This window comes from Loxodonta africana, chromosome X, assembly GCF_030014295.1.
Source record: "Loxodonta africana isolate mLoxAfr1 chromosome X, mLoxAfr1.hap2, whole genome shotgun sequence".
Classification (NCBI taxonomy): Eukaryota; Metazoa; Chordata; class Mammalia; order Proboscidea; family Elephantidae; genus Loxodonta; species Loxodonta africana.
Window position 1 is genome coordinate 170142828 of NC_087369.1, and position 15285 is coordinate 170158112.

Here is a 15285-nt window from a genome sequence, read left to right on the forward strand (position 1 = left end):
TTGCTTGCTGAAAGTGAAGAGAACTTGAAGCACTTACTGATGAAGATCGAAGACCATAGCCTTCAGTATGGATTACACCTCAACATAAAGAAAACAAAAATCCTCACAACTGGACCAATAAGCCACGTCATGATAAACAGAGAAGAGATTGAAGTTGTCAAGGATTTCATTTTACTTAGATCCACAATCAACAGCCGTGGAAGCAGCAGTCAAGAAATCAATAGATGCATTGCATTGGGCAAATCTGCTGCAAAAGACCTCTTCAAAGTGTGGAAGAGCAAAGATGTCACCTAGAAGACTAAGGTGCGCCTGACCCAAGCCATGGTATTTTCAATCACATCATGTGCATGTGAAAGCTGGATGAGGAATAAGGAAGACTGAAGCAAAATTCATGTCTTTGAATTACGGCTTTGTTGAAGAATATACCATGGATTAACAGAAGCATGAACAAATCCATCTTGGAAGAAGTACAGCCAGAATGTTCTGTAGAAGGGAGGATGGTGAGACATCATCTCATGTACTTTGGACTTGTTATCAGGAGGGGCCAGTCCCTGGAAAAGGACATCATGCTTGGTAAAGTGGAGTGTCCGCAAAAAAGAAGAAGACCCTCAAGAAGATGGATTGACACAGTAGCTGCAACAATGGGCTCAAGCATAACAACGATTGTGAGGGTGGTGCAGGACTGGGCAGTGTTCCTGTTATACATAGGGTTGCTATGAGTCGGAACCGACTTGACAGCACCTAACAACGATTGTTTAGACATCTTATTTAACATATACTGTTGATTCACTGGAAACCCGGGTGGCGTAGTGGTTAAGTGCTATGGCTGCTAACCAAAGGGCTGGCAGTTCGAGTCTGCCAGGCGCTCCTTGGAAACTCTATGGGGCAGTTCTACCCTGTCCTATAGGGTTGCTATGAGTCGGAATCGACTCGACGGCACCGGGTTTGGTTTGGTTTGATTGATTCACTAATATTGAACTCACGGCCAACAACACTGGTAACTCGTGCCTGCACAAAGCTTATGCAACACATGTACTTTCTCCATAAGGTACATTAGAGCTTTCTTGCACTTAGAAACACTAGACAGCACTTCGGTGCTATGTTTGGGGGCCACTTAGACATCAAAATCACTGACAAAAAGCACAAAAATGCAAAAGATATGGCACTGAATAGACAGTGAAAAGGACGCTTGTTTACAGTATGAGAACTGAAACAAGAAGGCAGAGTGTCACCTTGTTCAACCTCAGTTGGAAATGTATGCAGTGGATGACTCATTTTTTGACACTCTGAGCATGCCCATGAATAATTGTAGAGGTGTCATGAATGTTGATTTTGGGGTTACAAATAAATTTGAGCAAGTAGGCAAAAATTCACAAGTATGGAATCCTCAAATAATGAGGATTGACTGATTATAAGTACATATAACAATTTAACAATAATACATATATATTATTATGCATACTTATATATTACTTTGTATAAGTTTAGTGTAATACACATGTGCATGTGCACCCATACCTCCCCACACACACACTCACTGGAATATGGAAGCTAACTTTATTATTCAGAAATTTTTTTGTAATGGTGTTTGCAATAGTGTATTTTGTCTGTATGTCTCGTAGTAAAATAAGATGGTACAGTGGCAAACTGAAAATACATAAGTTGATCTCAACATTTCATACATAGAGTTTGAGAACTTTGTTCCATTCATTTCTTTTTATAATAAAGTGTAATGTATGCATACTAGTCCTCTTGAGTTGTGTAACCCTACTCTCTTTCTTCCCGTAGCATTATTTCCTCATTAGATGAACGCAGACCATCCAGAGCAGGGGAGACTGTCCAAATCATCTCAGCCTGATGGAGCATTTTGGAGGAACAAAAATTGTTTCTCATTTTTGTCATGTTTAATTCTAAATACGAAATAAAGTTGATAGTTTTATTTTCATGCATCAAACACAAGCCTAAGTTCTTATTATTAAAAATAGTTTCTACAGAATTTTAAAAACCATATGTAAAGCACTCATGGCGTTTCATATCATAGATAATGATGTGATTTGCACAACTTCTTTGGCAACAAGAGTCTCTTTCCATTGTTGGGGTCATTTTCCTCTTTTGGAATATATGGGGCTTGAGGTTAGCTTGGCTTTTTACTCATTTATTCTACAAACATTTATTGAGCCCCAGCTATGTACCAGGCACTTATTAGGTGCTGAGGATACAGCTGTGAGCAAGGAAGATTTGGCCCAGCCTTCATGGAGCTTACGGTATAGTGAGGGACACAGGCAGGTATAGAAGTAATGCCAAGGGCTACAATAGAAGGAGTACCAGTGTAGCAGGGGCACCTAGTGTGGACTTGAGGAAATGACATATAATGGTAGATATGAAGGTGGTGTGGTGGTTAAGCGCTACAGCTGCTAACCAAAAGGTTAACAGTTCAAATCCACCAGGTGCTCCTTGGAAACTCTGTGGGGCAGTTCTACTCTGTCCTATAGGGTTGCTATGAGTCGGAATCGACTCGATGGCAGTGGGTTTTTTGGGTTGGTATGAAGGCTCAACAGGGGTTTGCCTGGTGGTGGGTGGCAGTGTTTCTGGAACAAAGGCCCAAGTGCATGGTGTATTTGGAACATTATAAGTGGTTCAGGATGGCAGCAACTTAGAGGTTAGATCAGAAGAACTTTATAACTCATATTAAGTTGTTTTATCCTGTGTACAGAAGGGAACCATTGAAGAGTTTTAAGCAAAGGAATGATATAATTAGACTTGCATCTTTAGAAATCTCTCTGACTATTATGTGAAGAATTGGAAGTGGGCAACATTGGGGTTAAGGAAGCCAGTAATGAGGCTATTGAATTAATATGGATGAGAAAAGATGGTGGCCTGGTGCGAGGATAGTTATATTGGGAATAAAAGTAGGTTTCAGAGCTGTTTAGCATGTAGCATCAATAGGACTTGGTAATTAATGTGTGTGGGAAGAAATGAGAAATGGAAGAGTATGAATTTCAGGTTTCTAGATGATGGATCAACTGGAAAGATAATGGTGAGATGGGAAATAGGAAGAAGGACAGGTTTGGTTGGAGGTGGGTGGGGCAAGATCGGTCAGTTTTGGGCATGCTGAGTTTCAAGTGCCTATGGGCCATACAGGTGGAGGTGCCTGTTGTTGTTAAGTGCTGTCGGGTCGGTTCCGACTCTTAGTGACCCTGTGTATGACAGAATGATGCACTGTCAGGTCCAGCACCATCCTCACAGTTGTCATTATGCTTGAGCCTGTTGTTGCAACCACTGTGTCAGTCCATCTCGTTGGGGTCTTCCTCTTTTCTGTTGACCCTCTACTTTTCCAAGAATGATGTCCTTCTCCAGGGACTGATTCCTCCTGATAACGTAGCAAAGTATGTGAGACATAGTCTCGCCATCCTTGCTTCGGGGGAGCAATCTGGTTGTACTTCTTTCAAGACAGATTCGTTCGTTCTTCTGGCAGTCCATGGTAAATTCGATATTCTTCGCCAGCAGCATAATTCAAAGGCATCAGTTCTTCTTCAGTCTTGCTTATTCATTGTCCAGCTTTCGCATGCTTATAAGTCGACTGAAAATATTATGGCTTGAGTCAGGCACACCTTAGTCTTCAAGGTGACATCGAGGTGCTTTTCAACACTTTAAAGAGGTGTTTTGCAGCAGATTTGCCCAATGCAATGTGTTCCTTGATTTCCTGGCTGCTGCTTCCATGGCTGTTGATTGTGGATCCAAGTAAAATGAAATCCTTGACAACTTTGTAATTTTTTCCCTGTTTATCATGATGTTGTTTATTGGTCCAGTTGTGAGGATTTTTGTTTTCTTAATGTTGAGGTGTAATCCATACTGAAGGCTGTAGTCTTTGATCTTCATCAGTAAGTGCTTCAAGTCCTTTCTACTTTCAGCAAGCAGGAGATATCTTGTAGGCAGATATATTGATCTGGAGCTCAGGAGTGAGGTCTGGCTCAAAATAAAAGTTTAGGAGTCATCAACATATCCATGGTAATTGAAGTCACAGTGAATGATTGACTTCACCCAGGAAAAATACGAAAAAAGGAAGGGATGAGAATAGAACCCAGAGAAACAGCAGCATTTAAAGGATGGTTAGTAGTGTAACTGTAAGTGGCAGCTAATGAGACCGGAGAAGTAGGAGGATAACCAAGAGAGGGCAGAATGATGCAATCCAAGGGAATGTCATATGTCAAGGAAGGTTAGAAAATGGGCGACAGTGTCAAAATTCTGTAAAGTCAAGTTAGATTTATCTCCATTGGATCTGGTAACATGGAAGTCATTGGTGACTTTGGCAATAGTTTCAATGAAGAGTTAGGAGCAGAAACTGGATTGTCTTGAATAGCAGAGTGACGGGGAGGTGAGAAAGTGAAAGCAGAGAATGTAGATACCTTGTTGAAATAGTTTGGTTGTGAAGGGAAGCAGAGAAATAATGATGCTGTAATTAATTGGCAGTATGGGATTTTTTTTTTTTATGGGATGGGATGGGGGAAGAATTTCAAGATAGAAGAGAAGGAACATTGAATGTAAAAGCTGAGGATGTAGGGGAGTTTCTTATAATAGCAGGAACTTTTAGAGATCACAGAGAAAGGTGGAAGGGAATAGAAACTGGAGGATTGGGGACAGGGGAAAGAAGGCACAGCACATGGTTAAAAAAAAACCCACTGCCATCAAGTCAATTCTGACTGAACAGCACATGCTAGGAATGACAATATATACGATGATAGATGTTCAAAGGGGGAGGCATCTTGGGCAGTGATAAAGAGATATAAGGTACAATGTGTTTAATTGACAGCTAGGTTGCCAAGAGAATTAGTCCAAGTAGTTGCTTGGTGAATGAGAAGAACTGAAGGGGGAAGGGGGAAAGGACACTCATGGTTGGCAGGAATCAGTTATGACTAGAATAATTTGATTTTCTGATGGATGGTGTCTTGGTCTTTGGTGATCAGAAAAAAGAAAGCTCTTGTTATTCCAAAAACTCCAGATCCAGGTAGATCAAGAGCTTGCAGATGTAAGGAATGTAAAGGAGTTAGACGGCGTGCATGGGGAACGTGCACTTACCGGCCATATGCGCCCTGTTGGAGGAAGTGCCATGTGACCCAACAAAGCCCAGAACCCACAGGTGAAAATGCCTGGGGAAGGTCAGACACACGGCATGTGCCCTGCGAGATGGACCAAGGCAGCAGTGTGGTCTAAAGGAGCTGCTGAGGGGTTTGGTAGACACCAGATGGAAGGAGACCTGTTGTGAATACTCTCTTGAATCATAAGTCCAGATTTTCCAGCGGTTTACTCACATGCAAATGGAAATGAGTTAATTTATCCATTCATTCAACAATTTGTACCAGACAATGTGGTGCTGGGGAGATAGAAATGAATAAAACAGACAAAAATCTCTGCTGTTACGAAGTCCACATTCTAGCGAGGGAGACAGAAAACAAACATGATGTTAGTAAAAAAAATATGTTAGATAACATGCTAAGAGAAAAACTAAAGCAGGACAGGGATTAGGGTGTGTGATGGAGGGAAGGCCTGGCTGAGAAGATGATGTTTGAGTAAAGACCTCAGGAAGTAAGGGAACAAGCTGTGCAGATATCTGGGGGGAGAGTGTTCCAGGCAGAAGGAACAAGCACAAAGGCCTTCAGGCAGATCCTGCCTGGCAAGTTCAAGGGGGAACATTGAGGAGGAATGTCAAGGAGGCCAGTATGGCTGAAGCAGAGTGAGCAAGGGGGATAGAAGTGAAAGTAGGGTCAGAGGGCTAATGGAGGGTGGGAGGCAGATGGGCTTTCACAATGAGTGATTTGGAAAGCCATGGATGGATTTTAAGAAAAGGAGTGGGCTGATCTGACTTTGACTTTAACCTGGTCACTCTGGTTGGTGTGTTGAGGAGAGACTTATATGGGGTAAGAGCAGAAGCGGGGAGACCAACTCAGGGAGGGATGGTGGCTCAGACCAGGATAGCAGCAGAGGTAGTGAAGTCATCTGATTCTTGATATATCTTGAAGGAAGAACTGCCAGGATTTGCTGAAGAGTAGTATGTAGAGTATAGGAAAAAGAGGAATCAGGATTTTGGCCTGAACAAGTGTAATATCAATTTTGCTGTGAGGCACAGAACAAATAGGACAAAACCAGAAGGACCATAGACCACATGAAGCCTGTGACATTAATCAGTCACTGATGACTCTCAGAAAATCATGGAAGTTCTACGAGAGGAACAAAAGTTTGAAACAAGCCAAACGGGTCGATATTTTGATTTAAAGTTAACATACCTTTTTTTTTTTTTAATACCTTTTCAAGAAGGTTTTTGCTGGGAAAGGTACACTTGCTATGAGTACGTATGTGTGAATCCATAGGGTGAAAGTAACGAGCAAAGATTGCAATTAATGAAAATCACCCAAATGGTTAAAAAATAAAAGAATCAGACTTCAGTTGTTGAGAGAAGAATTTATGAAAGGTCTCAGCTTTAGTGAAGTCCTGCTGATAAAGTCCTCCTGATCCCTGCCTACCCTGTTCTGGTTTTTCATAGCATCTATCTCCTTTGGACATACAGTATAATTTATTTATTATGCTTATTGTCTATTACATGTCTTCTCCTGATAGCGTAAGCTCTAGCAGAGCAGAGATTTTTATCCGTTTTACTCAATGGTGTACCTCAACTGCCTAGGACAGTGCCTGGCTCAGCAAATAAAATGTCTATTGGATGATTGAATAATTCTACAAAGATGGTTTTGTGAGGTTTTCACTTTTGCTCTGCTAAGGAGACGCTTTCAAGGCAAACTGAAATCTTAGAGAAAAAGCCATCGCGTAATATAGCAGCTGATCACCAGAGTTCAGTATACAAGTGGTTGCTTTTAAGAGCTAGCATCCGGGGAAAAGTAAATGAAAAATGAAAAACTAAGTGAAACAAGAAGTGTTTTCTGGGTAGAAATCACTCATAAAGCAACTACATAAAGAAACAAATGCTTTGAAATATGAGACTAAAATTTTGGCAGAGACAGTTGCAACCTATGATATAGAAAGGCGTAGCCTAAAGCAGGACCTTGAGAGCAATAGAGAGGAACGTCACCAGTTCTCTGACCAACAGAATGGAAGCCGGGCTGCAGGGTATGCTGCCAGAGATCTCTGCTAAGTGAGGCAAGAATGTGAGTGTAGAGTGGCAGGCAAACACCTAGAGATGCAGAGTAAACGCTGGGCCAGGGATGGAAAGGTGAAGCCACCGAAGGTTATTTATTATTAAAGATTAAGAGCCAAAGGGACCTTCACAAGAGTGGGAAGGAAACAAGATTGCTCAGAGAGCCATCTCCAACATGAGGGCCTAATGTGCCACCAGTTCGCATCTGACATGGATGATCACGGCTGGCAAGAGATAGATGGGCAGATCCTAAGCATGCCACTAACATGCACACATTAGCAGTCACAGAGTCATTTCCCATAAGCCATTACCATATCCGTTCCAAATGAAAAGGCACTAGCTAAGCGAGAAGCACCTCTGATGTGGAGGCTGAACTTAAACTGATTTAGGGTGGCTGCTTTAAAACCAGAGGTGATGAGCATTCTCCCCAACTTCATGGACATTGAGATTTTTTTTTTTTTATAATAACTTTTATTAAGCTTCAAGTGAACGTTTACAAATCCAATCAGTCTGTTACATATAAGTTTACATACATCTCACTCCCTACTCCCACTTACTCTCCCTGTCTTGAGTCAGCCCTTTCAGTCTCTCCTTTCTTGACAATTTTGCCGGCTTCCCTCTCTCTCTATCCTCCCATCCCCCCTCCAGACAAGAGTTGCCAACACAATCTCAAGTGTCCATCTGATATAATTAGCTCACTCTTCATCAGCATCTCTCTCCCACCCGCTGACCAGTCCCTTTCATTTCTGATGAGTTGTCTTCGGGGATGGTTCCTGTCCTGTGTCAACTGAAGGTCTGGGGAGCATGGCCGCCGGGATTCCTCCAGTCTCAGTCAGACCATTAAGTTTGGTCGTCTTATGAGAATTTGGGGTCTGCATCCCACTGATCTCCTGCTCCCTCAGGGGTCCTCTGCTGAGCTCCCTGTCAGGGCAGTCATCAATTGTGGCCGGGCACCAACTAGTTCTTCTGGTCTCAGGATGATGTAGGTCTCTGGTTCATGCGGCCCTTTCTGTCTCTTGGGCTCTTAGTTGTCATGTGGGCTTGGTGTTCTTCATTTTTCTTTGCTCCAGGTGGGTTGGGACCAATTGCTGCATCTTAGATGACTGCTTGTTAGCATTTAAGACCCCAGACGCCACATTTCAAAGTGGGATGCAGAATGATTTCATAATAGAATTATTTTGCCAATTGACTTAGAAGTCCCCGCAAACCATGCTCCCCAGACCCCCGCGCTTGCTCCGCTGACCTTTGAAGCATTCATTTTATCCCGGAAACTTCTTTGCTTTTGGTCCAGTCCAATTGAGCTGACCTTCCATGTATTGAGTGTTGTCTTTCCCTTCACCTAAAGCAGTTCTTATCTACTGATTAATCAATAAAAAAACCCTCTCCCACCCTCCCTCCCTCCCCCCCTCGTAACCACAAAAGTATGTGTTCTTCTCAGGTTTACTGTTTCTCAAGATCTTATAATAGTGGTCTTATACAATATTTGTCCTTTTGCCTCTGACTAATTTCGCTCAGCATAATGCCTTCCAGGTTCCTCCATGTTATGAAATGTTTCAGAGATTCGTCACTGTTCTTTATCGATGCGTAGTATTCCATTGTGTGAATATACCACAATTTATTTAACCATTCATCCGTTGATGGACACCTTGGTTGCTTCCAACTTTTTGCTATTGTAAACAGAGCTGCAATAAACATGGGTGTGCATATATCTGTTTGTATGAAGGCTCTTCTATCTCTAGGGTATATTCCTAGGAGTGGGATTTCTGGGTTGTATGGTAGTTCTATTTCTAACTGTTTAAGATAACGCCAGATAGATTTCCAAAGTGGTTGTACCATTTTACATTCCCACCAGCAGTGTATGAGAGTTCCAATCTCTCCGCAGCCTCTCCAACATTTATTATTTTGTGTTTTTTGGATTAATGCCAGCCTTGCTGGTGTGAGATGGAATCTCATCGTAGTTTTAATTTGCATTTCTCTAATGGCTAATGATCGAGAGCATTTTCTCATGTATCTGTTGGCTGCCTGAATATCTTCTTTAGAGAAATGTGTGTTCATATCCTTTGCCCACTTCTTGATTGGGTTGTTTGTCTTTTTGTGGTTGAGTTTTGCCAGAATCATGTAGATTTTAGAGATCAGGCGCTGGTCGGAGATGTCATAGCTGAAAATTCTTTCCCAATCTGTAGGTGGTCTTTTTACTCTTTTGGTGAAGTCTTTAGATGAGCATAGGTGTTTGATTTTTAGGAGCTCCCAGTTATCGGGTTTCTCTTCATCATTTTTGGTAATGTTTTGTATTCTGTTTATACCTTGTATTAGGGCTCCTAGGGTGGACATTGAGATTTTAAGGCAAGAATCACCAGTGGTCAAAACCAAAGATTTTCTGCCTCACCCCCTCACCAGCCAGACATTGGGAGAGAATCTGGATGGATGTAAACTTCATTCGCTAGGAGGACGAGGGCAAGATCTCTCTTGGATATCAGCATCATGGGCAATGGGAGCTTCGTAAAATAAGGGCTTCTCTTCAGCCCAATAAAGGAGCACTTCATTCATTATGGCATTTTGTGACCATTTCTTACCTATCCGTGGCCTAAATGGCGCATAACTTTCCCTTAGGGGGCACCAGGAAAACTGATAATACCTAACACGGGGTTGCCAGGCTGAATTCGGAGCCTCAGTCCAAAGTGTTATATGCAGGGAGGCCAGGCTAGCTGCTGCCTGCCTCAGATCTTGGGGAGAGGACTCGCAAAGAAAATATAGTTGTGTAGATGGGTTATAACTACAGGGTAGAAGACAGCAGAGGGAGGCCAAGCTCAAATGAAAAGGTACTGAGGAATAGCAGGGCCGGCTATGTAATTCGTGGGGTCTGGTGCAAAATAAGAATCTGGAGCCACTGGTTCATAAATTATTAAAAATTTCAAGACACCAAAAGCAGAGCATTAAATCAAGTGCAGGACCCTTTTAAGAGGTGGGTTCCGTGGGACTGCATAGGTAACAGGCCCAGGAAGCCAGCCTTGGGGAGTAAGTTAACCTATAGGACTGATACTACACCTAGCACAATGTATTGTCCATAGGAAGCACTCCTTGAATATTTTTACTTGAATTTTGTAGGACCCCGTATGTAAAGCAAAGTACACTATAGTGTTCTCAGAACTCTATACTCAGCAATTCATTCATTCTGACACTGTTTTAGGCACTGGGGATACAGCAGCAAACAAATCAGAAAAAAATCCTTGGCCTCACAGAGCCTACATTTTGCACACGTGTTGTGTTGCCTAATTGAGGTTCACTATAATCTGTATATAGCGGGAGCTGGCTCTGTGCACCATGGGAACGGAACCACAGAGCCACCACTCGCTGGGAGGAAGCACTAAGTGGGGGCCGAATAACTAGGCAGAAATGATCTTTGCAGTGTGAATTTATAAAACTCAACTTTGAAAGCTCAGAGTGAGACTTGCAAATACACTGAAGCAAAGACTTCATAGTAGGGGGAAGTGTGAGAGGCAGTGTCCTCCTGGTGGGTAGGTCCATTGTTTGGTAGTCAGGGTTCCTACTCATGGCACCACTATTTGTGTGACCTCAGCTCAAATGATCAGTTAAGAAAAACAACCTTGCCTGTCTTCTCCTTCAGTAAGATTCTTTGAAAACACCTGATATAGTACATGTTAGGTATTACAAGGTATTATCAGATAATGAAATTGTAATTTGCTACCTCATTTAACATATTTTAAGAAGCACCTACTGACTATAAGGAAACCCTGGTGGTATAGTTAGGTGCTATGGCTGCTAACCAAAAGGTCAGCAGTTCAAATCCACCAGGTGCTCCTTGAAAACTCTATGGGGCAGTTCCACTCTGTCCTGGAGGGTCCCTATGAGTCAGAATTGATTCGACAGCAATGGTTGTCTTTTTTTTGTTTGTTTTTTACGGACTATGAAAAACAAACCAAACCCATTGCTGTTGAGTTGATTCCGACTCATAGTGACCATATGGGACAGAGTAGAACTGCCCCATGGGATTTCCAGGGAGTGGCTGGTGGATTCGAACTGCCAACCTTTTGGTTAGCAGCCGAGCTCTTAACCACTAGGCCACCAGGGTTCCTCACTGTTGAATTCTTGGGGGCATAGAAATCAACAACCACACTCCTTGCCCTCAAGAAGTTTGTATTCTAATGAGGTGGACATTTGTGAGCAGTGCTTTACACTTGTGAATAGATGGAGCTATCACAGATGGATGGACGAATAGGTTGCTGTGGGAACGCACAGGAGAGGTGCCAAGTTTTCCCTTGTGGTGGGTGGGGCAGGGAAGCAGTTCCTGGAGGAAGTTTCTAAGGAACCTTGAACAAAGAAGGAAGAGAGATGATACTGGAAGACAAAGAGTAAGTCTGAATGTGCCAGAAGAGCAAAGGAAGGCAATAAAAGCTTTTAAAAGGCCTCAGTTTCCTATTCCAAAACTCCTTTCAATCAGCAGACCAAAGTCACATTAAAATGATATTGTCTGGGGCACACCAGCCCAGGGGCAAGAACTAGAAGGCAGAAGGGGACAGGAAAGCTGGTAATAGGGAACCCCAGGTTGAGAAGGGGAGAGTGTTGACATGTCGCGGGGTTGGTAACCAACGTCACAAAACAATATGCGTACTAATTGTTTAATGAGAAACTAATTTGTTCTGCAAACCTTCATCAAAAGTACAATAAAACAAAAAAAAAATCTTAAAAAAAATGTCATATAGGGCAAACCAAGTTACCATATATGGCTTCCTCCCCCATCTCCACCCCTGCCAAAAGAATGAGGGGGAAGTTGATGGGACTTGGCACCGAACTCAACAATGAAAAGTCTGTCAAAGACCTTTGGGCAAAGCCAGTGTGTGGAGCGAAACGTGGGAGATGTTGAGAGAGGCCTAGGGATAGAAGAGTGGTCAGTGTAAGAGCTTCTAGTTGCACTCTTTACATTCTACTCATTGTCTCCAGCATCAGACTCAGATTTTGTTAAAGGAGAATTTTATTGGACTTTCAGGAATAGATAATCCCTGCCTTGTACAAATTGTTCTAGAAAATAGGACAAGAGAGAAAACTACACAATGCTTTTATGAAGCTAGTATGCTCTAGGTACCACAATCACGTAAAGATAGCCAAAGAAAAGACTATTGGAGGCCAATTTAACTTGAAGGCAATTTAACAATCTCACACGTATGTATATTAGGTAATTGACTCCAACAATGTATTAAGTAGGGTTTTTTTCCAGGAGTGCAAATATGTTCCCATGCTGGAATACGTAGCAATATATACATATTATATATTAATAGACTGAAGGAGAAAAATTACAAGATTTTCTGAAAAGATGCAGAAAAAAAGCAATTGATAAAGGTCAACATCCATTTATGACTTAAAAAATCTTGGTAAGATAGAAATAAAAGGAAATTCTTCTAACCTTATAAAAGTAAAGTAAACAGATTTAATGGGAGAACTTTAGAAGCATTCTCTTTAAGATCAGGAACAAGACCAAACCAAAAGAAACCAAACAGAAAACCAAACCGTTTGCCATCTCATCGATTCTGACTCCTAGTGACCCTATGGGAGAGAGTAGAACTACCCCACAGGGTTTCCAAGACTGTAATGTTTATGGAAGCAGACTGCCACATCTCTCTCCTGTGCAGTGGCTGGTAGGTTTGAACTGCTGACCTTTTTGTTAGCAGCTGAGTGCTTAACCACTGCACCACCAGAACTCCTAGAAAAAGGCCAAACCCGAAAACCCATTGCCATCAAGTTGATTCCTACACATAGAGACCCTATGAGTCAGAGTAGAATCCCCCCATCGGATTTCTGAGGAGTGGCTGGTGGATTCAAACTGCTGACCTTTTGGTTAGCAGTCGAGCTGTTATAACCACTATGCAACCAGGGCTCCAAAACAAGACCAGAGTGCCTGAAATCCTAAAAAACTATTTAACATAATACTAGAAGATCTAGCCAAACAATAATGTAAAAGAAATAAACAACTTGTAAAGACTGAGAGAGGCAGACTCTGTCATTTGCAAATACATTATTTACATAGACTGTCCAAGAATCAACAAACTAACAATTGGGACTGATAAGAGAATTAAGAGTGTTATAACCAGCCCCCTAGAGTTCATACTGGCTGGAAACACCTGCAAGTCCACTGTGTGTCGGCTTTCCCTTACCGCCCTGGGAGATCAACCACCCTGGTTTGCCCAGGATTTTCCTGGGATGCAGGAATTTCAATGGGAAAACCAATCACTCGAGCTGTGGCTCTGATTTCTCTTTCCTTATGACCTCTCAAGATTTACCTTTCCTTTCAAGCAAAGCTATGTAGTAAAGTTTGTTTGTTTGGGTATTATATTTTATCCGGCATCCCTAGATGTTTTTAGCATAAGGTACGGATCCACTGGAGCCCTGGTGGCACGATGGTTAAGAGCTATGGCAGCTGCTAACCAAAACATTGGCAGTTCAAATCCACCAGCCGCTCCTTGGAAACCCTATGGGGCAGTTCTACTCTGTCCTGTAGGGGCACTATGAGTCAGAATTGACTCTGTGGCAATGGGCTATGGATTCACTTCAGCTTCATCTGCTATTTTGCCAGAATTCTCCTTATTCCACCTTTAAGAATACTGAAATATTTATTGAAATAGAAAAATGCTCATGTGTACAGTTAACAAAGCATACTACAAAACTCTATGTATAGTTGGGTGCCATTTTTATCGTAAAACTATGTCATGTATTCATATCCTTGGAAATTTTGTGATGGGGCCAAACCAAAAACCATAAAACAACAACAACAAAAACCCAAACTCTTTGCCATCGAGTTGATTCTGACTTATAGCAACCCTATAGGAAATCCCAGAGGATTTCCAAGACTGTAATCTTCATGGAAGCAGACTGCCACATCCCTCTCCTGTGGAGTGGCTGGTAGGTTTGATAGATAGCAGAACTTCTGGACTGAGAACTGGCTAGATATAGTTCAATGTTTTTCAGGGGCATTATTATGGTAGGAACCCTGGTGGCGTAGTGGTTAAGAGCTACGGCTGCTAACCAAAAGGTTGACAGTTCAAATCTACCAGCTGCTCCTTGGAAACCCTATGGGGCAGCTCTACTCTGTCCCACAGGGTCACTATGAATCTGAATTGACTCCACAGCAACAGGTTTGTTTTGTTTTTGTATTATGGTAGGTGGGGAGAAAAATCTTTCTGTAGGAAGGGTAGCTAGAAAAAGGAGAAAGGTAGTAGGATAAGAGAAGAAAAATGGTGAAGATTGGATGAGGTAACACTGAGGCAGTGTTCCCATTAGTGAGAGGGTTTGCATTTTAAACACTTAGGACCTGGAGCTCTTTCTCTTCTGTGTGCATTCCAGAGAGAAAGTGATCAGATGCTACTAAGGTGCTCTCAGGGGATAGTTTTGGTTCAAGGTTTAAATAGCATCTCAGGGCGATAGTCTCTGGGAGTCCTTTGGTCTCAGTGGGCCAGTTAGTCTGGCCATTTTTAAGAATTCGAGTTTTTTTTTTTTCCTGGAATTTATTTCTATTCTATCCAGAATCATCTGTTGACCTACAACTTTTTAAAGAAGAGGACCATACTGGGAACAACAAGCATTAGAAATAATTATCACACTGGAAAACGAGCCTTAACTATTTAGGCTAAGTTGTAATGTCATAAGAAGAACATGTAGAACTAGACAACACCAGATCATCTCATCCAATCACCTCATTTTAAATGGAGAAGACGTTTGTACTTGGAGCCCTGGATTCAGATTGCATTGTGTTATTGAGCATGTAACTGGGTCATTGGAGCAGGCATTTTAAACAATTGCTTATGAAGGGGATTTTTTCTTTAAATCCATGCTTCAACCAGGACAAGAATAGAATAAGTTAACTAAAATATTTTTGAATGTTAAATATTCCTAGGACAGCTCAGATATAGCTCAGATTTTTATGACAGTAAATAAAGTGAACTGATAGCTTGTGAGCACAGGCTCAAAACAGAGCTTTGACAACTTGTGAGGGGTTTCTTGGCTGTGGAAATGATGCCTGCCTGTTCTTAGAGTTGTTAGGTATATGTGCTTTACAGTAATGAAATCCCATCTGAGGCACCATATCCCTTAAATTGTTATGTAGGGAGGAGGGGGTGGATAGAACTATAATG